This window comes from Ambystoma mexicanum, chromosome 12, assembly GCF_040938575.1.
Source record: "Ambystoma mexicanum isolate Mex_15411 chromosome 12, UKY_AmexF1_1, whole genome shotgun sequence".
Lineage (NCBI taxonomy): Eukaryota > Metazoa > Chordata > Amphibia > Caudata > Ambystomatidae > Ambystoma > Ambystoma mexicanum.
In genome coordinates this window covers 893,557,650-893,574,504 of record NC_090936.1, presented here as the reverse complement: position 1 = coordinate 893,574,504, position 16,855 = coordinate 893,557,650, and the positions used below count along the sequence as shown (strand labels likewise).

Below are 16,855 nucleotides of genomic sequence, written 5' to 3'. Positions count from 1 at the left end.
AGAGAGAGAGTGTGAAGAGAGAGGATATGGGTGCCTGTTCAGGCATGTAAAATAGTGGACTTTAGTCTGATGCAGGGTTAACAATTCAAGTTTTATTGCAGTGATAAACTTTCCAACAGCCCCTCAATTTAAACAGCAACACTTGCTTTGTTTTACTTGGCACGGGTTTCCGTGAAAGGGTTAAGCAAATTCAGAGTTCCAAAAGAAGTCCCCTCTCAGCTTCTCACCTTGTTTAAATGAGTAAATAATACTGTCCACTTTATTCTTTTCACGGACGCTTAGCTTTCAGTCCGTCCGCCTTTCAACTGGGTTGCAAATTAACCAAAAAGAAATGAAAACACACGGAATGCCCTGTCCTCTGTTATCGGCTTACGGCCAGCGGTGTTCCTCAGTGAATCCGCCTTTGATAAGGATCATTTCTGTGCCTCTCTGTGAGCCTTTTAATACGCCCAGTGTAAATCACTCGTGGATTCTTCCGAGTCTGCTCTGGTCGCTGTCTCGGCTCCAGGCTGTAATCAGAAAACCTGGTGAGACCTCGGCTGCCGCCTTTAACCCATACCCTGCTCCTCCCTTCCATTCAGCTTCCACACATCTTTCCCGCCCACTTCCCACACCTGCAGTGCATTTTCTTTCCCCCTGCCACCGAGTTTCATGCGCTGTTTGACCTTCCCCCTCCCACTCTGTACGTTTCTGTGTGTACCTATCTTTCTATGGCACGACTGGACTGTACCTATACCATTTTCCCTTGTTATTCCTACCACCTCATGGGTTCTGTTTCTCGTGGTGGTTTATGGGACATGTAGTTTTACTTATAACTGCTGTTTTAACCTTTTGTTGGCTGGGTCTACATATTAACATAGGGTTCTCCTTTGGCTGTGCTGCCTCTTTGACCACCTCACAAGGCACAATATTGAAAATCTGCATCCCACTAAATTAGGCTTAGGGGATTGATTGGGAACCCTTTAGAAGAACCCTACAGGGAGTCAGGCGGATAACAAGATAAGGCTATGGCCTTTAGGCACTTTTCATAGCTAGTTCTTAGATAGTAGGGGTTACGGATTACTAATTACCACTATGGGGCTTAAGGGCGCCTGAAGTAGGGAGGGGCGCACCGCCGGTAAGACAAGAGGTGGATTCCCATTAGTGTTCCCCATTACTAGCTCTGTTAACATTTGCAGGCCGATTCATGGAATCAACGTGCGCCAAAAAAACGGCGCACGCGTGCGAAAACGTGCGATTCGCAGTGAAATAGCGAAAATCGCAGTGCAAGTGCGATTATTGCAGTGCAAGTGCGATTATCGCACAGAAAATATCGCACATCTATTCATGGAAGTCCGTGCACGCGTGAAATGTGGGATGTGTGCTGAAAAAGTGCGCGGCGCACGCTGGCGCACAGGTCATCGAACGCCGTGCGATAAGGCCACAGCGAATTCGCACATAGCGCGGCGCACATAACAAAAGTAGGCGTAACACGGGGCGTCACACGCAGAATGGGGAACAACTCGTGAAAATGTGGGCGTCACGGGGGAAGTACAGGAGGCAAGTGCGCAGAACGCCCACACGCTCGCCTACAACACGTATTCATGGAATCGAATAGGGAAAAACAGCGCACGGCCAAAGACGCTCACAGGCCCATACATGTCCGCCACACGAAAGCAGGCGGTAGTGTCCCTGCGCAGGAAAAAAAAATGTGCGCCAAAGTCCTACACGCGCGAGAAGGCCCACACGCGCTCGGCCCTAGGGGAGCGTGTGCGTGTATTTCAGGGGTGCGTGTGAAGTACCACACGCGATTGGCCGGGGCGCGTGTATTCCAGGGGTGCGCGAGAAGTTTCTCACACGCGATTGGCCTGGGCGCGTGTATTTCAGGGGCTCGCGGGTGTTTTCACACGCGATCGGGCCTGGGGGAGCGGGGTACGTGTATTCCAGGGGCTCGCGGGTGTTTACACACGCGATCGGGCCTGGGGGAGCGTGTGCGTGTATTTCAGGGGTGCGCGTGAAGTTCCACACGCGATTGGGCTGCGTGCGGGTATTTCAGGGGCTCGCGGGTGTTTTCACACGCGATCGGGCCTGGGGGAGCGTGTGCATGTATTCCAGGGGTGCGCGTGAAGTTCCACACGCGATTGGCCTGGGCGCGTGTATTTCAGGAGTGCGCGAGAAGCTTCTCACACGCGATTGGCCTGGGCGCGTGTATTTCAGGGGCTCGCGGGTGTTTACACACGCGATCGGGCCTGGGGGAGCGTGTGCGTGAATTTCAGGGGTGCGCGTGAAGTTCCACACGCGGCGTATTCCAGGGGTGCGCGAGAAGCTTCTCACACGCGATTGGGCTGGGCGCGTGTATTTCAGGGGCTCGCGGGTGTATTTACACGCAATCGGGCCTGGGGGAGCGGGGTACGTGTATTCCAGGGGCTCGCGGGTGTTTACACACGCGATCGGGCCTGGGGGAGCGTGTGCATGTATTTCAGGGGTGCGCATGAAGTTCCACACGCGATTGGGCTGCGTGCGGGTATTTCAGGGGCTCGCGGGTGTTTTTACACGCGATCGGGCCTGGGGGAGCGGGGTACGTGTATTCCAGGGGCTCGCGGTGTTTACACACGCGATCGGGCCTGGGGGAGCATGTGCGTGTATTCCAGGGGCTCGCGGGTGTTTACACACGCGATCGGGCCTGGGGGAGCATGTGCGTGTATTTCAGGGGTGCGCGTGAAGTTCCACACGCAATTGGGCTGCGTGCGGGTATTTCAGGGGCTCGCGGGTGTTTTTACACACGATCGGGCCTGGGGGAGCATGTGCGTGTATTCCAGGGGTGCGCGTGAAGATCTTCACGCGATCGGGCCTGGGGGGGAGCAGGGTACCACTCACCGTCTGCCTTGCGTGTAGAAGAACGCGTAGCCAACACCCGCTGTGAAGTAATAGCGTGTGAACCCCAACGGATGGAAAACACACGCACCGCACGAAAAGCACGTACAGAGCAGTGTAAAGGCACGCGGGATCTCCAAGCCCTGCCAGGGCAACGCCCGTGCGCGAAACTCCACAGACGCGCTTACGCTGTAAGGGCATTTGGTCCAATGAAATCGCATACGCGTGCTGACGCGCTTACGCGCTAAGGCCCTTTCCTCGAATTTCACGCTGACGTGCAGGATTTTCACGTGCCAAATCACTAAGTATCAAGCTGGCCACGCGAAAACACACGGAAGACCACGCTCTTGCCCAGAAGGCCGAATCACTGCCCCCCAGTGCCCCGAGCAGCCTCCCACGTGCCATCTGCTGCTGCCTGCCTGCTGCCACCGTGCCCTGCCATTTGGTGCCTGCACATCAGCCATCTGCAGGGGTCCAGTTGCTGTGTCCACCCCTGCTGGAACAGAAGACTCCCGACTCGGATAACATCGCTCCACAGCCCAGCCCCAGGACCCAGTTGCCCACCCACTCCTGCCCCTGGGGTTGCCATGTCGGGCACATCAACATCTGACACCAGTGGCAACCCCCGGCCAGAGGGGCAGAGGGGCACCAGCTTCACTGCCACCGAAGTTGGTGTCCTGGTGGAGCAAGTCCTGGGGCAGTATGATGCCCTCTTCCGATCGTCCCGCGCCAACAAGGAAGGACGGGAGAGGATCTGGGCCGACTGTGTGGTTGCCATCAATGCGGAGGGGATGGCAACCCGCACCATCCAGAAGGTCAAGAAGCGCTGGGAGGACTTGAGGTCCAGGACCCTCATAAAGGCCCGGCGCCTCGTGGAGGGGGCCGGGGCCGCATGAGTTCCATCCAGATGAGGGTCCTTGAACACGTACACCCAGCGCTCCACGCCCAGGTCCTTGAGAGGGAGACCCGTCTGGAGTTGAGCGGTAAGTGGCCAAGCATTGCTGTGTGAGACAGGGCATGTTGCAGTGTGCTGGTTGTCTGATACTTGCCTGCATGTGTGACATAGGCCATGTACGCATGTATGTGTGCAGGGACATCATGGTAATGCATGTGCGACCAGTAATGTGTGAACCGCACGGTTGTTGCATGTGTTTAAATGCGACATGGGGAGCCCTATGCAGATTGCACACATGGAAGCATGGCAGTCTCTGTTCCTGGACATGGGTGGGGGTGAGGGATGGGTGCTGATGCCAGGTACATATATGTTATCCATGTCTGTGTGCCTGACCAGCGTGTCTGTGACTTGTGAATGCCATGGATGCATGACACATGTCTGTGACAATTAACAGATTCACTGATGCAGCCTAGTCATCCTTGTATGCACTGTGATTGGGGGTGTACGGGGCCAGATGGATGTGACTGAGGTGAAGGGTGTGCATGTGATAGGCATGACCCATGATGCATGCGAGTACCATTACATTGTATGATTCGAGGGTCCATTGGACATGTATCGAAATGTCCATGGCATGCACCATGACTGTCACTGTGTGTGTTTTGCCTGGACTGACACATGTGTTGTGGAGTGACATGATGGAAGTGTACTTTGACAGTGGCACTCATCTGCTATTGCTTCCTGTCTAGGGGACCTTTGTACAGTACCCTGATGCTTGTGTTCTATGTCTCCCTCTACGCAGCGGCTAGTGAAGAAGAGGGCGGAGACGGCGCTGTGGAGCAAGGCGGCAGGGATGCCCCCACGGCTGCAGCGGAAGGGGTGGGTGAGCCCCCACAGGGGCCTGCTATGGCGGTAGACGGTGAGGAGCCATCCAGGTTGGTGGTTTCCACAGAGGAGGAGGAGGCCGCCACTGAGGCGCACATGGGGCCTGGTGGGGGCGTCCCTGCTGGTGCAAGTGGTGCAGTCCAGGGGCAGGGGCAGGAGGCAGCACAGATCACCGTGGAGGGGCCTGTGCATGTCACTGTCCCTGACCCTGTGGGTGCACCACCATGCACCAGCAGGGATGCCCCGTCCCAGGCCCCCGTCCCAGGCCCATCCGCAGGTAGACGGGATGTCCATGTCATCTGACTCCCCTCCACCTGTGGACGAGGGGACCCCTGGCCGTATGGAGAAGGTCCTGATTGGGGTCGCGATGCGCACGGCTGTGATTCGTGATTCGTGATGCCGTGCGTGCTTCCCAGGAGGAGCACGCACGTCATCACGAACAGCACTGTGCCGACGTGGCCCAATTGGGATCGTCCATGTTCGGGGGTTTCCTGCATGTGTCGGCCAATCTGGCGGCCCTCTCCTCCTCTGTGGAGACTATACGCCAGTTGTTCTCCTTGCCGTCTTCCGGCCCAGATGCCACCAGGGCCCCCTGTGGACCTGCCCTGACCAATGCAGCCAGCTCGGTGGGGATCCCATCCCTGCCACAGTCGGGAGTCAGAGGTCCAGCAGGGGTGGACACCACAGCAACTGGACCCCAGCAGATGGAGGATGTGACGGCATCATCGGGCAGGGCACGTGCACGACGGCGTCGGTGGTTTCCATCAGCCTGGATGCCGTCGTGCTGGCACAGGCAGTTGCGTCGGAGGCAGCAGCAGGCTCAACGTGGGAGGCATCATGGCTCGGGGCCATCAACATCAGGGGTGCAGGCATCGGCTGGAGGGCAGGAGAACCCTGGAATGGGAGTGGCTTCCGTGTGGGAGCGGTTGTGCCAGCGGATAGGTGCGGAGCGGCAGCGGGCAGAGGAGGAACGGCTCACAATGGTCAGGGCGGAGGACTCCATGCGGAGGGCGCTGAGGCGGGCTGAGTGCCTCGAGGGTCTTCGCAGGGAGTTGGAGCTGGACACTGCATTATCCCTGCGGGACCTCGGGGCCAGGGAACATGCCTCCAAGCCATTGACCAGGAGTTCGATGATGCCCTGGCCCATGACAACAACCAGTGAGCCGTCGGACTAGCCCGCTGCCTCTGTATATAGTTATATAGTTAGTGTTAGGTTTCCTTTAATTTTTTTTTTTATTTGGTTGCGATTGGACAATGCGCCACATTTTTGTATATAGTTCAGTTTTTAGTTAGTTGTCATAGTTAGGTTTCATTTGGTTGGGCTCATGGACCCGGGATTATCTTGTAAATAGTTCTTCAATGGCTTTTTTTATTTTTTGGATTTTTTTCATGGACATTCATCTTCTTTTGGTTGTTTTGCTTTGTGGTTTTTATCATTTCATTTGCATTCAAGTTGATTTTCAATACTTTTTTATTTTCATCCTTCAATGTGTCGTATCATCTCATTGCTTTCATGCATGTCATGTTGGGTGTTTTAACATTCACTTGCAGCCATTGTGTGAGACAGACATGTGTTCATTTGCATTATTTACATTGGGTGTGTAACATGTAATTGCCTTTGATATGTGGGTGGATGTGATAGTTGGTTGGGCCTTTTGGCAGGGGAGGATGGCCATTACGGACATGATTGGGGATTGTTGGGACCCAGGTGCAGGGGGGCATGGATGGGACATGGGCGAGGGCCTGGTGGAGGGTGCCCCTGCACTGCTGGGGGGTGGGGGTGGTGGGGAACATGAGTTGGACATGGGTGGGGGCCTGCTGGCAGGTGCCCCGCAATTCTGGGGATGGGGTGCAAGGAGACATGTGCCTTTGCTGGGGGGCATGCCCATGTTGGGTGGGCTGCCTGCGGGACATGACCAGGGATGCAGGGTAGTCCCCTGTGGTGTGGGCTGCCTGCAGGGGCCGTGGAGGGTGTACAGGGAACACCTGGGAGGACCCACACTGGCAAATCACATGTAGGACTCCCCGGCACCCCTGAAATACACATACCCTGCTGAAATCGTGTGTATAACTTTCCGCGCACCCCTGGTATACACGCACACGCTCCCCCAGGCCAGATCGCGTGTGAAACCACTCGCGAGCCCCTGAAATACACACGCCCAGGCCAATCCCGTGTGGAACTTCTCGCGCACCCCTGAATTACACGCACACGCTCCCCCAGGCCCGATCGCGTGTGAAACCACCCGCGAGCCCCTGAAATACACGCGCCCAGGCCAATCACGTGTGGAACTTCTCGCGCACCTCTGAAATACACGCGCCCAGGCCAATCGCGTGTGCAACTTCTCGCGCACCCCTGAAATACACGCACACGCTTCTCCAGGCCCGATCGCGTGCGAAACCACCCGCGAGCCCCTGAAATACACGCGCCCAGGCCAATCGCGTGTGGAACTTCTTGCGCACCCCTGAAATACACGCACACGCTCCTCCAGGCCCGATCGCGTGTGAAACCACCCGCGAGCCCCACACGCGCCCAGGCCAATCGCGTGTGAAACTTCCCGCGCACCCCTGAAATACCCGCACGCAGCACAATCGCGTGTGAAACCACCCGCGAGCCCCTGAAATACACGCGCCCAGGCCAATCGCGTGTGGAACTTCTCGCGCACCCCTGGAATACACGCATCCAGGCCATTCGCGTGTAATGCTTCTCGCGCACCCTGGAAATACACGCACACGCTCCCCCAGGCCAGATTGCGTGTGTTACTTCTCGCACTGGTACAGGGTTGGCGCAGCCCTTTGCGATGGTTTTGCGATCTTGATGGCTTTTCCTTGCGCGAGGGCGTTCTTGGGGGCGTAACTGGCGCTGCTGCAGGGTCGCTGCGCCACTCTGCGCCACGTCTGCTTTTGGAGGTGGTAATCCATGAATACGCTGTGCGCGGAATTTGATTTTATCGCACGCGGCTGGCGCAGACATTCGCACGGGCACGCTGTGCGCCAGCCGCGTGCGACACTTTTGGAAGGAATTACATGAATCGGCCAGTTAGTCTCAACACCTTATTTTGTTTTCAATGTAACATTTTGAACTGCACTCCTCTGGAGTTTGGGTGTTTGTAAGGTCATCTGTGACACTGGGTGATGCTGATACATCTGTATCTGCAGGCTCGGAATTAGGATTGGATAAGCAGGAGCTACAAGCAACTCCTGGGTATCCAACAGTAACTGGTCACCAGGAGCTACCACTGGGGAACGAGGAGCTAGTACATAGGGTTGCACAAATCTAACTTCCACATGAAATGGAAAAATAATTGGATCCATTATTACCCTTTTTACTTCAAATGTCATAGATGTCGCCGGAGATTTTCTAGATTGTCCTAAATTCACACAGTTGTGTATGTTCGTCATCAATTGGCCTGGGGAGCCAAAAGTAGCTCCTGGTAATGGTTGGTTTTAAGATCATGCGGCTCTTTTAGGGAACAGTATTTAAATCTGGCTCCAGGTTATGCCCCTGTTCTTACCAGGTAAGTTTAACAATCGATAAGAAACAAAATGAATAGGGTCAGAGATCCCTCGTGAACACACTCCACTCAGATATACAGTGAATGCCTTGGTATTAGTTAGTTATACTCTGGTTTTACTCAGACTTTGCTATACATCATAGCATGGTTCTCAGTGTTTATACATAACAAACAACAAAAGGACATTTAATATACAGCTAGAGTCACATATCATCTGGTTAAATTACAAGTACAAACCCTGAGAAGAACTCAGAAAAGGTCACTCAGGCGCTCCTGTAATCCTCGAGCCTGAAAGGCGTTCCACCACCCCCTTTTTGGGCATTGGGGGCCAGGAGACTGTTTTCTTCCTCACCTTCTGCCTATCGTGCAGCCTTTGACCCGGCGGGAAGTAAGCGGGCTGCAGCCCGCGGTCCTGAGAGGGGAGCCTCACTAAAGTGATCACCAGACAAGCTCGGGCCGCGAACGAGTGGTGCACAGCCGCGGCACGGGTCACGGAAAAGGGGCTGCCCCTGGCGCTGAAGCACCGTTTCCAGCAGGGCTTCGGGAGCCCGCGAGTGAATGAGAAGTCTGGTGCGGCCTCAGAAGCCTCAGCGTACTGGGGGCTTTGAAGGACACTTGTGCGCGGGACCCTGGACGTATTTCCCCCCGGAGTGCGCCCGGCTTGGGAGGGCCGGAGCGTGAAATTAATCGCTGTGCTCCCCGGCTGTCTCGGAACCAGGCGAACCACAACCCGCGGTCCCCAGAGAGGAGCTGCACCAATTGGACCGTCGGACAGGTCCAGGCGACGGTGGAGTGGGGGGGGTGAAGCTACGGAGCGGGTGGCAGAGGAGTGAAGCCCCCGGTGTATTAGGGCCGCGGTCTGGCACGGCTTTGGGCGCCTGGTAACGAGGCAATGTTCCGGGGCGGCCCCCGGAGCCTAGGAGCATCGGAGACCCGAGAGGGCGCTGGGAGCGCAGTGAGCCGGGAAGACGCCCAGAGGACAGTGGGTTCCCAGACACCTTCCCCCGGGCGAGATAGCTGAACTTCGGTGCATCTCTGGAGGCAGCGTGCTGGAGGGGGAGGGCCCGCAGGAGCGAGAGCGGAGCGGGACCTCTCCAGCTATAAGGAGTTCTACGGTGGGGAGATCCAGGGAGTCTCTAGTGGCTCCCCTCGAGGCTGGAGTCCCGATCTTGGGGATCTGACTGAGGGCTGCAATTAATTAGAGAAAAACTCTCCTTTGAGAGGCTGAGTGAAGCAATATTGGTCAGTGGCACCTGATTGAGCCCCCTCCCCACTCCCGCACATGAGATAAAGCGACCCCCCTCCCCACCCCCCAGACTCCGAGAGACGGGACTCGAGGACTGGGTGAGGGAACACCGCGGCTTGAGAAGTGTGGTAGCTAGGGGTCGAATCTGAGGCAACATGTCGGCTAAACATAAAAGCAGATCCATCAAGGGGGGGGACACCGCAGGTTGAGACATCGGGCCCTCTCATGTCCATGTGGGCTATTGAGGATACACAGGAGGGGAGGAGCACCCAACAGGATGAGATGTCTGAGGGGTCCCAACCAGACGGGTCGCAGCCGGCCCCCCGCCTCTCCCAACAGGATCTACATCGGGAAATGCTCTTGCTCTAGGACTCGCTGGCAAAGACATTTCAGGACCAATTCCAGTTGGTGCGGTCTGATCTGAATCGGGCCCTATTTGAGATTAAACAGGAAGTAGGACAACTGGGTGAGAGAACAGACCTCGTGGAGAGAGGCTTGCAGGAGATGGGCAAGGACGTAAAGGAGAACAGTGAAGCGATCGACCGATTGGATGTGGCTACACGGACCTGGAGATCCAGGTGGAAGACCTGGAAAACCGTTCTAGACGGATTAACATTAGACTGAAATTGCTGCCGGAGACAGTGCTTGACAGGGATTTGAAAGAGTGTCCAAAAAATGTTTGCAGACATATTAGGGGAGAATTCTCTGGACAGTATCGAACTGGATAGGGTACACAGAGTGGGCCATCTCAACGCCAATCGAAACCAACGACCGAGAGATGTACTATGATATGATATGGCATTTGTAACGCGCCTATACACAAGTGTTTCAAGGCGCGACGAGGCAGGGGGGGAACACGGGGAGACAGACAACGAGCCTACTAGGCCAGGTGTCATTCAGACTAGCGGCCTTTTCTAGGTATGCGCAAAAGGAAGCAGTGTTGAGGGCTGCTAGACCTAACGAAACGATAATGTATAATGGTAAGAAAGTTGAGCTGTATCGGGATCTTGCGGGCAGTAACCTACTCAAGAGGAAGCAGATGAGCCCTATACTAGCAAAGCTCCAGGAGCAGGGACTTAAATATAAATGGACCTTTCCCTTCGGGCTTTTGTTCGAGTGGGAGGGATCTCAAAAGTGGATTACTTCGCCACAGGAGGGGGCGGCTCTCCTACAGGTTGACCTGGAGCAGGACCAAGAGACGCCAGGCTCAAGGAGGATATCGGGCCAGGGGGATAACCCCAGACCTAGACCATGGGAGTGGTCAATTGCCAGGGAAGGGAAACGACGAAGGAAGGCCCGAAGGGGCCCTACAGGACAAGAAGGAATGAGGAGCTGTGGTACGGTGGAGAGTACAGAGGCAAACGTGCCCTCATAAGGAGTAAGTTCATCTAATAAGGGGTGATGTATTCAAGGAATGATAAGTAGGGGGAAGAGGAGTGAGGAGCAAATATCATGGACTCGGTAAAGGCGTTCACGCCTGAGGGAGAGGTTCGGGGAAGATGGCCTGTCGCACTGGGCGGTGGGAGGGCTGGTTCACGAGGAGGGTCGGGGGGGAGGGGCGAATGTTCAGGGGGGAGGGGTAGGGTTCAGTTCAGCCACACAATGTTCTTTATCTTGCGGCAAGAAACAGAGCAGGTGCATCCCCAAGCTCAGGGCGGAAGGGAAGATACGGCGGGAATATATGAAGGAAGAGATTACTAATCTTTGACATTTAAGTGGATTATACATAATGTCAGGGGGCTTAATTCCCTGCTAAAGAGGAAGAAGCTCGAACGCTTCACGAAAAGATACGGCCCAGACTTTCTGGGCTTGCAAGAGACCCATCTGTTGCGAGGGGACCAGCATAGGCTTAGACTATGGGGCTTTGACCAAATAGTCTACGCTTCAGGAGCGACGAAGTCAGGAGGTGTAGCCCTGGCAATGGGCAACTTGACCAACTTCAAGATAGTTGAGGCTATTAGAGATAAAGAGCGCAGATATTTAATGGTCATGGGATCTGTTGGGGACGAATTCTACATGTTAGTGGTGGTTTACGCCCCAACTCAGGGCAGGATTCGTTCCTTCGGCAACTGGCAGGGATAATTGGGGAACATGCAAAGGGCCCAGTTATTTTAATGGGAGATCTGAATATTGCATGGGACAGGTTAAGAGAGAGGTCCGGTGGCAAATACAGAGGAGGGGGAATGGTAGCCTCGCCCGCTCTGCGAGACAGAATGTTAGAGATAGGCCTGCGGGACGTCTGGAGGGAAGTGGAAGGGGAGGAGGAGGGTTTCACCTTTTTCTCGGAAGTTCATGGAACACAATCCAGAATAGACTATTTTTGGGTATCATCGAACTTGGTGGGGAAGGTCAAGGAGATTGAAGTAGGCCCTATGGGCATAGCAGACCACAAGATACTTACAATGCAACTTGATTTGGGCCTCTTGGAAAAGAGGCTATGGGGCTGGAAATACCCTGGCCACCTTTTACGAGAGCCTGTTATTTTGGGGGAGCTGGCGAGTAAGATAACAGAATACTTTGAGTGCAATAAAAGGGGGGAAACGTTAGAGGATATTAGATGGGATGCATTTAAGGCAACAATGCGGGACAAAATCATAGCGGCTAACGCACAAAAACGTAAGCAGATGATTGCCCTGGAATCCCAGTTAGCGATTGAGACTCCCAGTAGACGCAATCATAGGGATTATAGAAGGGCAGTGGGGCAACTGCAACTATTGCGTACTAAGAAAGCGGAAGTAGCCCTTTTATCGGTGAGGCAGAAATGTTATGCCAAGGCCAATAAGACTGGCACCTTGCTGGTGCGGCTTCTTCGAGGGACAGAATCGAGAAATACAATCTCACAGCCCTACTTACGGGGGGGGGGGGAGATAGTTACCCGTCTTGGGGACCTTCAGGAAACCATGACGGAGTATTATGAATTTCTTTACAAATCGTATTGCCGGGTTGCTGGTGCCGCATCTAACCTACCTCTACAATACTTTCAGAGCAGCTGGAGAAATAACCCCTACTATGAGTGAGGCTAAAATCTCTTTGATTCAGAAACCTGGGAAAGACCCCCTGGAAAGATCCTCATACAGACTGATGGCCCTTATTAACGTCGACACGAAGATTTAGACGAAGATATTGGCAAATAGACTAGAGGGGCTTCTTCCTGAAATAATCCATCAGGATCAATCGGGCTTTATTAAGGGGAGACAAACGGCAGATAATACTAGGAGAATAGCACATTTATTGGAAAAGGTGGGGAAAACGAACACTCCCGCAGCCCTTCTTTCACTCGACGCTGAAAAGGCGTTTGACCGTGTGGAGTGGTCGTTCGTTTTCAAGGTTATGGAACGCATGGGATTGAGTGGGGCCTTTCTACAGATGGTCAAGGCCAACTACAATGGGCCATGGGTAAGGGTTATAGTTAATGGGGTGGCATCTAGACCATTCTATCTGCAAAGAGGTACGAAGCAGGGCTGCCCCCTGTCGCCTTTATTATTTGCTATATATTTGGAGCCTCTACTTCAGGCCATCAGGGAATCTGGGGATATCCGGGGAATTCCATTTGGGGGAGTCCAGCACAAAGTGGCAGCCTACGCTGACGATATGCTGCTTACCCTCACAGCCCCGTCCCAATTCTGTAGGGCTAGTAGTGTGCTGCTCAAGAGCTTTGGAGAAGTCTCGGGATTGCGTATTAACATGGGCAAATCTGAACTAATGGACCTGGGTCTGGGTAATGAGGAGCGGGAAGAGCTTAAGAGGTCCTCTTTGTTTGCCTGGTGACCAGGGGGACTTGTATACTTGGGAGTGAGGATAACCCTGATGCTCCCTGGATGGTTCCCAGCTAACTATCCCCCGTTAATGAAGAGCATTAGAAAAGACCTTCAGAGGTGGCGAAATCTCTGCGTTTCCTGGTTGGGAAGAATAGCGGCTATAAAGATGGTGGTTCTGCCTCGCCTCTTATATCTGTTTCAGGCTGTTCCCCAGAAGGTACCGGAGTGCTTCTTCAAGGAGCTTCAAATCATAACAAATGACTTCATTTGGGAGGGTAAAACAGCCAGGGTCAGTAGACGGCTACTTACAGCCCCAAGGAAAGAGGGAGGCCTGGCCCTGCCCGATTTTAGGCAATATTACGAGGCTACGCAGCTGAGAGTCATTAGGGAATGGCTCCAACAAGGAGGAGCGAAACACTGGGTGCAAATGGATAGAGCGGTAACGAGGCACGATCTGGATGTGGTGTTATGGCTCCCAAAACGCCTCCGACCTAAGCATATGTATTTGAGTTTTATTACCAAACTGATGGCGGAAAATTGGGATCGATTAACCACACTTAGAGGTATCACTTCCTTCCCGTCCCCGTTTACACCAATATTCGGAAATGGGGATTTCACACCAGGGTTGGAGAGGGGAGCGTTTGGGAAATGGAGGGAGGGGGGGCGGCAGGATGATGCGGGACATGTTTATCGGGAAAGATATCAGCTCCTTCCTCGAATGTAAAAGGGATTTTGCCTTAGGGGAGGAGGAAAGATTGCGGTATTACCAACTACGGCATTGGTTGATGCACACAGAGAATAGAGGGGCACGCTACTAGAGACCCTACCAAGTTTGAAAAATTCTTAATGTCTAACGATGGCTCAAAAGGCTTAATCTCGCAGCTGTATGGGATCCTAGAAGAGGCTAAACCGAAGCAAAGTTGTGCTTTTATGGGCAAATGGCAAAAGATATTGGGAAGCGGAATTGAGAAGAAGGAATGGGAGAGGTTATGGAGAATAACCCCGAAATTAGCAAGAGCTTCCCAGACCCAGGAGTCTTGGTACAAACTTATATACGGTTGGCACTACACTCCAGCCCACCTACATAGATTATACCCTGGGAAATCGTAGGATTGCTGGAGAGGGTGTGGGCCGGTGGGGTCTGCTGAGCATATTTGGTGGGAATGCCCTCAAATAATTCTCTTCTGGGAGGAAATCCGGAAGGCCCAACAACAGGTCTTTGGTCAAAGGGGGATCAGATCCCCGGAGTGGATCTTGTTGGGCATTCAGCACGAAGGCATGGATTGTGCTTCAGGAACTAGGGAAAGAGCACAGATGATTATAATCCTTGCTGGTACAATGTGATTTGGCCAGAACTGGAAAAGCCCAACAGTTCCAGCCTTCCAGGACTGGCTCCGGAAGGTCTGGGAGATGGTCGTGGTGGAATGGGCGATGTATGCTATGAGCAACGCATTACAGAGCTTTGCAAGCGAGTGGGGCGATGTACTGACCTTTCTTAAAGACGATTTCAGGATCGGGTGGTGCCCACAGCGTCTGACTGTTGGACCTTTTGTGAACGAGTGGGCGGAGGATCATTAACTCTCTGGAGGATCTTGGAACACTGGATTGTGACTAGTTTGTTTTCTTTTTGGAGGGGGGAGGAGGATAGAGGGTGGGGGGAATGTGGGGGATGTTTATGTTTTCAAAATGCAAATAAAAAGGTAAAAAAAAATAAAGCACTGTTTTGGCAGCTGTTAGGTCGGCCTTCATCAGGACGGGAAAAGGTGCTTGGGGGAACTTCCTGTAGGCTCTAATAGAATGAGCCAGGAGGACGTGTGAGGAATGTGTGTGGGGATCTCAATTTTACTTGTTTGCCTTCTGTAATTACTAACAATGCAATATATCCAAAAGATAGGAAAAAGCCAGTTCCTTACCTTGATGTGTATGTACCACGGTAGGTGGTGCCAAAATGTAAGGACTGTATCAATTGGTCCTGAACAAAACAGTGTCAATCCACTGTGTAGGTCAAATCTGTTGAAAAACAAAGGACCAGGGCTGTAATTAGAACTGCAAAAGGTCTGGCACTGGTATGTACAGTAAAAACTATTTATAATGGGCCAGGATGGCAAAGTCAGTGTTACCTGATATGTAGATATCAGTCCTGCGTAGAAGGTGACAGGTTCGGTGGTCAGCGCACACCCTCAGTGAGAGTCGGCTTCTGTGATCTTAATTAGTATTGGAGTTTACCCAGGTCGCTATCTATAGGGAGGGCAAGTGATAGAGATAAACATCTCTGGTATCCGTTTTAGGTACACATGTTTAAATAATTACCATGAAAGGAAAAACTTGGTACAGTCACTGGAATACCGGCCCTTCATATCATAATTTGGACGTGGCTCGTAAAAGTCATGTATGAAACTCAAATTGTTGGAAAAATGAAACATTTTCAAAAGAATTTAAAAAATGGGGGGCCGTTATGTCATAACGGCCCCTCCATTTTTAAAATTTTTTTGAAAATGTTTCATTTTTCCAACAATTTGAGTTTCATACATGACTTTTATGAGCCAAGTGCAAGTTATGATATAAATTGTGCATTTTAGATTAAAGACCCCTCCCCCCATAGGGCTGGTATTCCTTCCGAGAGCAGAGTGACGAATTACTGCCACGTTGACAAATGGCAACCTGGCCGCTGCTAAAAACAGAGCAGTAGTCATGGTAACGTTACTAGCCTGTAGCGCGTTCAGCCGGAGGCTCCACACCTCTGCAGGCACGTCTCCCGTCCAGCACACTAGGTGAGATACGCGCCCGCAATATTCCTGATCTCGAAAGGGATCTATATGCCAGCATGCCCGTATGAGGCATTTCACAAAAACAACACGTTACAGTGGTTGTCCCGCAGGCGTGATTGCGCGCATATTCGTGCATTGTTAACGTGGCTCCACTGCAAGCACATCATGAAATCGGACATCTTGCCACCAGACTAGGTAAGGCTGTTTTTGGTGACTCCAGTGACTGTACCACCTTTTTCCTTTCATGGTAATTATTTAAACATGTGTACTGACAACGGATACCAGAGATGTTTATCTCTGTCACTTGCCCTCCCTATAGGTTGCGACCTGTGTAAACTCCAATACTAATTAAGATCACAGAAGCCGACTCGCACTGAGGGTGTGCGCTGACAACCAAACCTGTCACCTTCTCTGCAGGACTGATATCTACATATCGGTAACATTGACTTTGCCATCCGGGCCCATTAAAAATAGTTTTTACTCTACATACCAGTGCCAGACCTTTTGCAGCTGTAATTACAGCCCTGGTCCTTTGTTTTTTGGTTTTCAACAGATTGGACCTACACAGTGGATTGACACTTTTTTGTTCAGGACCAATTGATATAGTCTTCTCGTTTCGCCACTGCCTACTGTGGTACCGTGTGCTGACCACTGTCGCCTTCTATGCAGGATTGATATGTAGATATCAGGTAACACTGACTTTGTCATCCTGGCCCCTACACACATTCCTCACACATCCTCCTGTCTCATTCTATTGACTGAGCCTGCAAGAAGCTCCCACAAGCACCTTTTCCCGTCCTGATGAAGGCCGACCTAAGAACAGCTGCCAATACAGCGCTTTAAGGCCGAAACACTGTTGTGTTGACCATATGACTGAGTCCCAGGGCTCTTTTCACACTGGTTTCACTTGCATTTGCATTTAAACACCATGTGCTGTTTGA

The 16,855-nt window shown here is 52.7% G+C and overlaps 1 protein-coding gene across 2 annotated transcripts in view; it reads left to right on the top strand.

The window, feature by feature from the left end:
- Nucleotides 1-16,855, top strand: part of BLTP3B (bridge-like lipid transfer protein family member 3B) — a 2,399,137-nt gene that overhangs the window by 174,458 nt on the left and 2,207,824 nt on the right. The gene's annotated exons all lie outside the window — the stretch shown is intronic.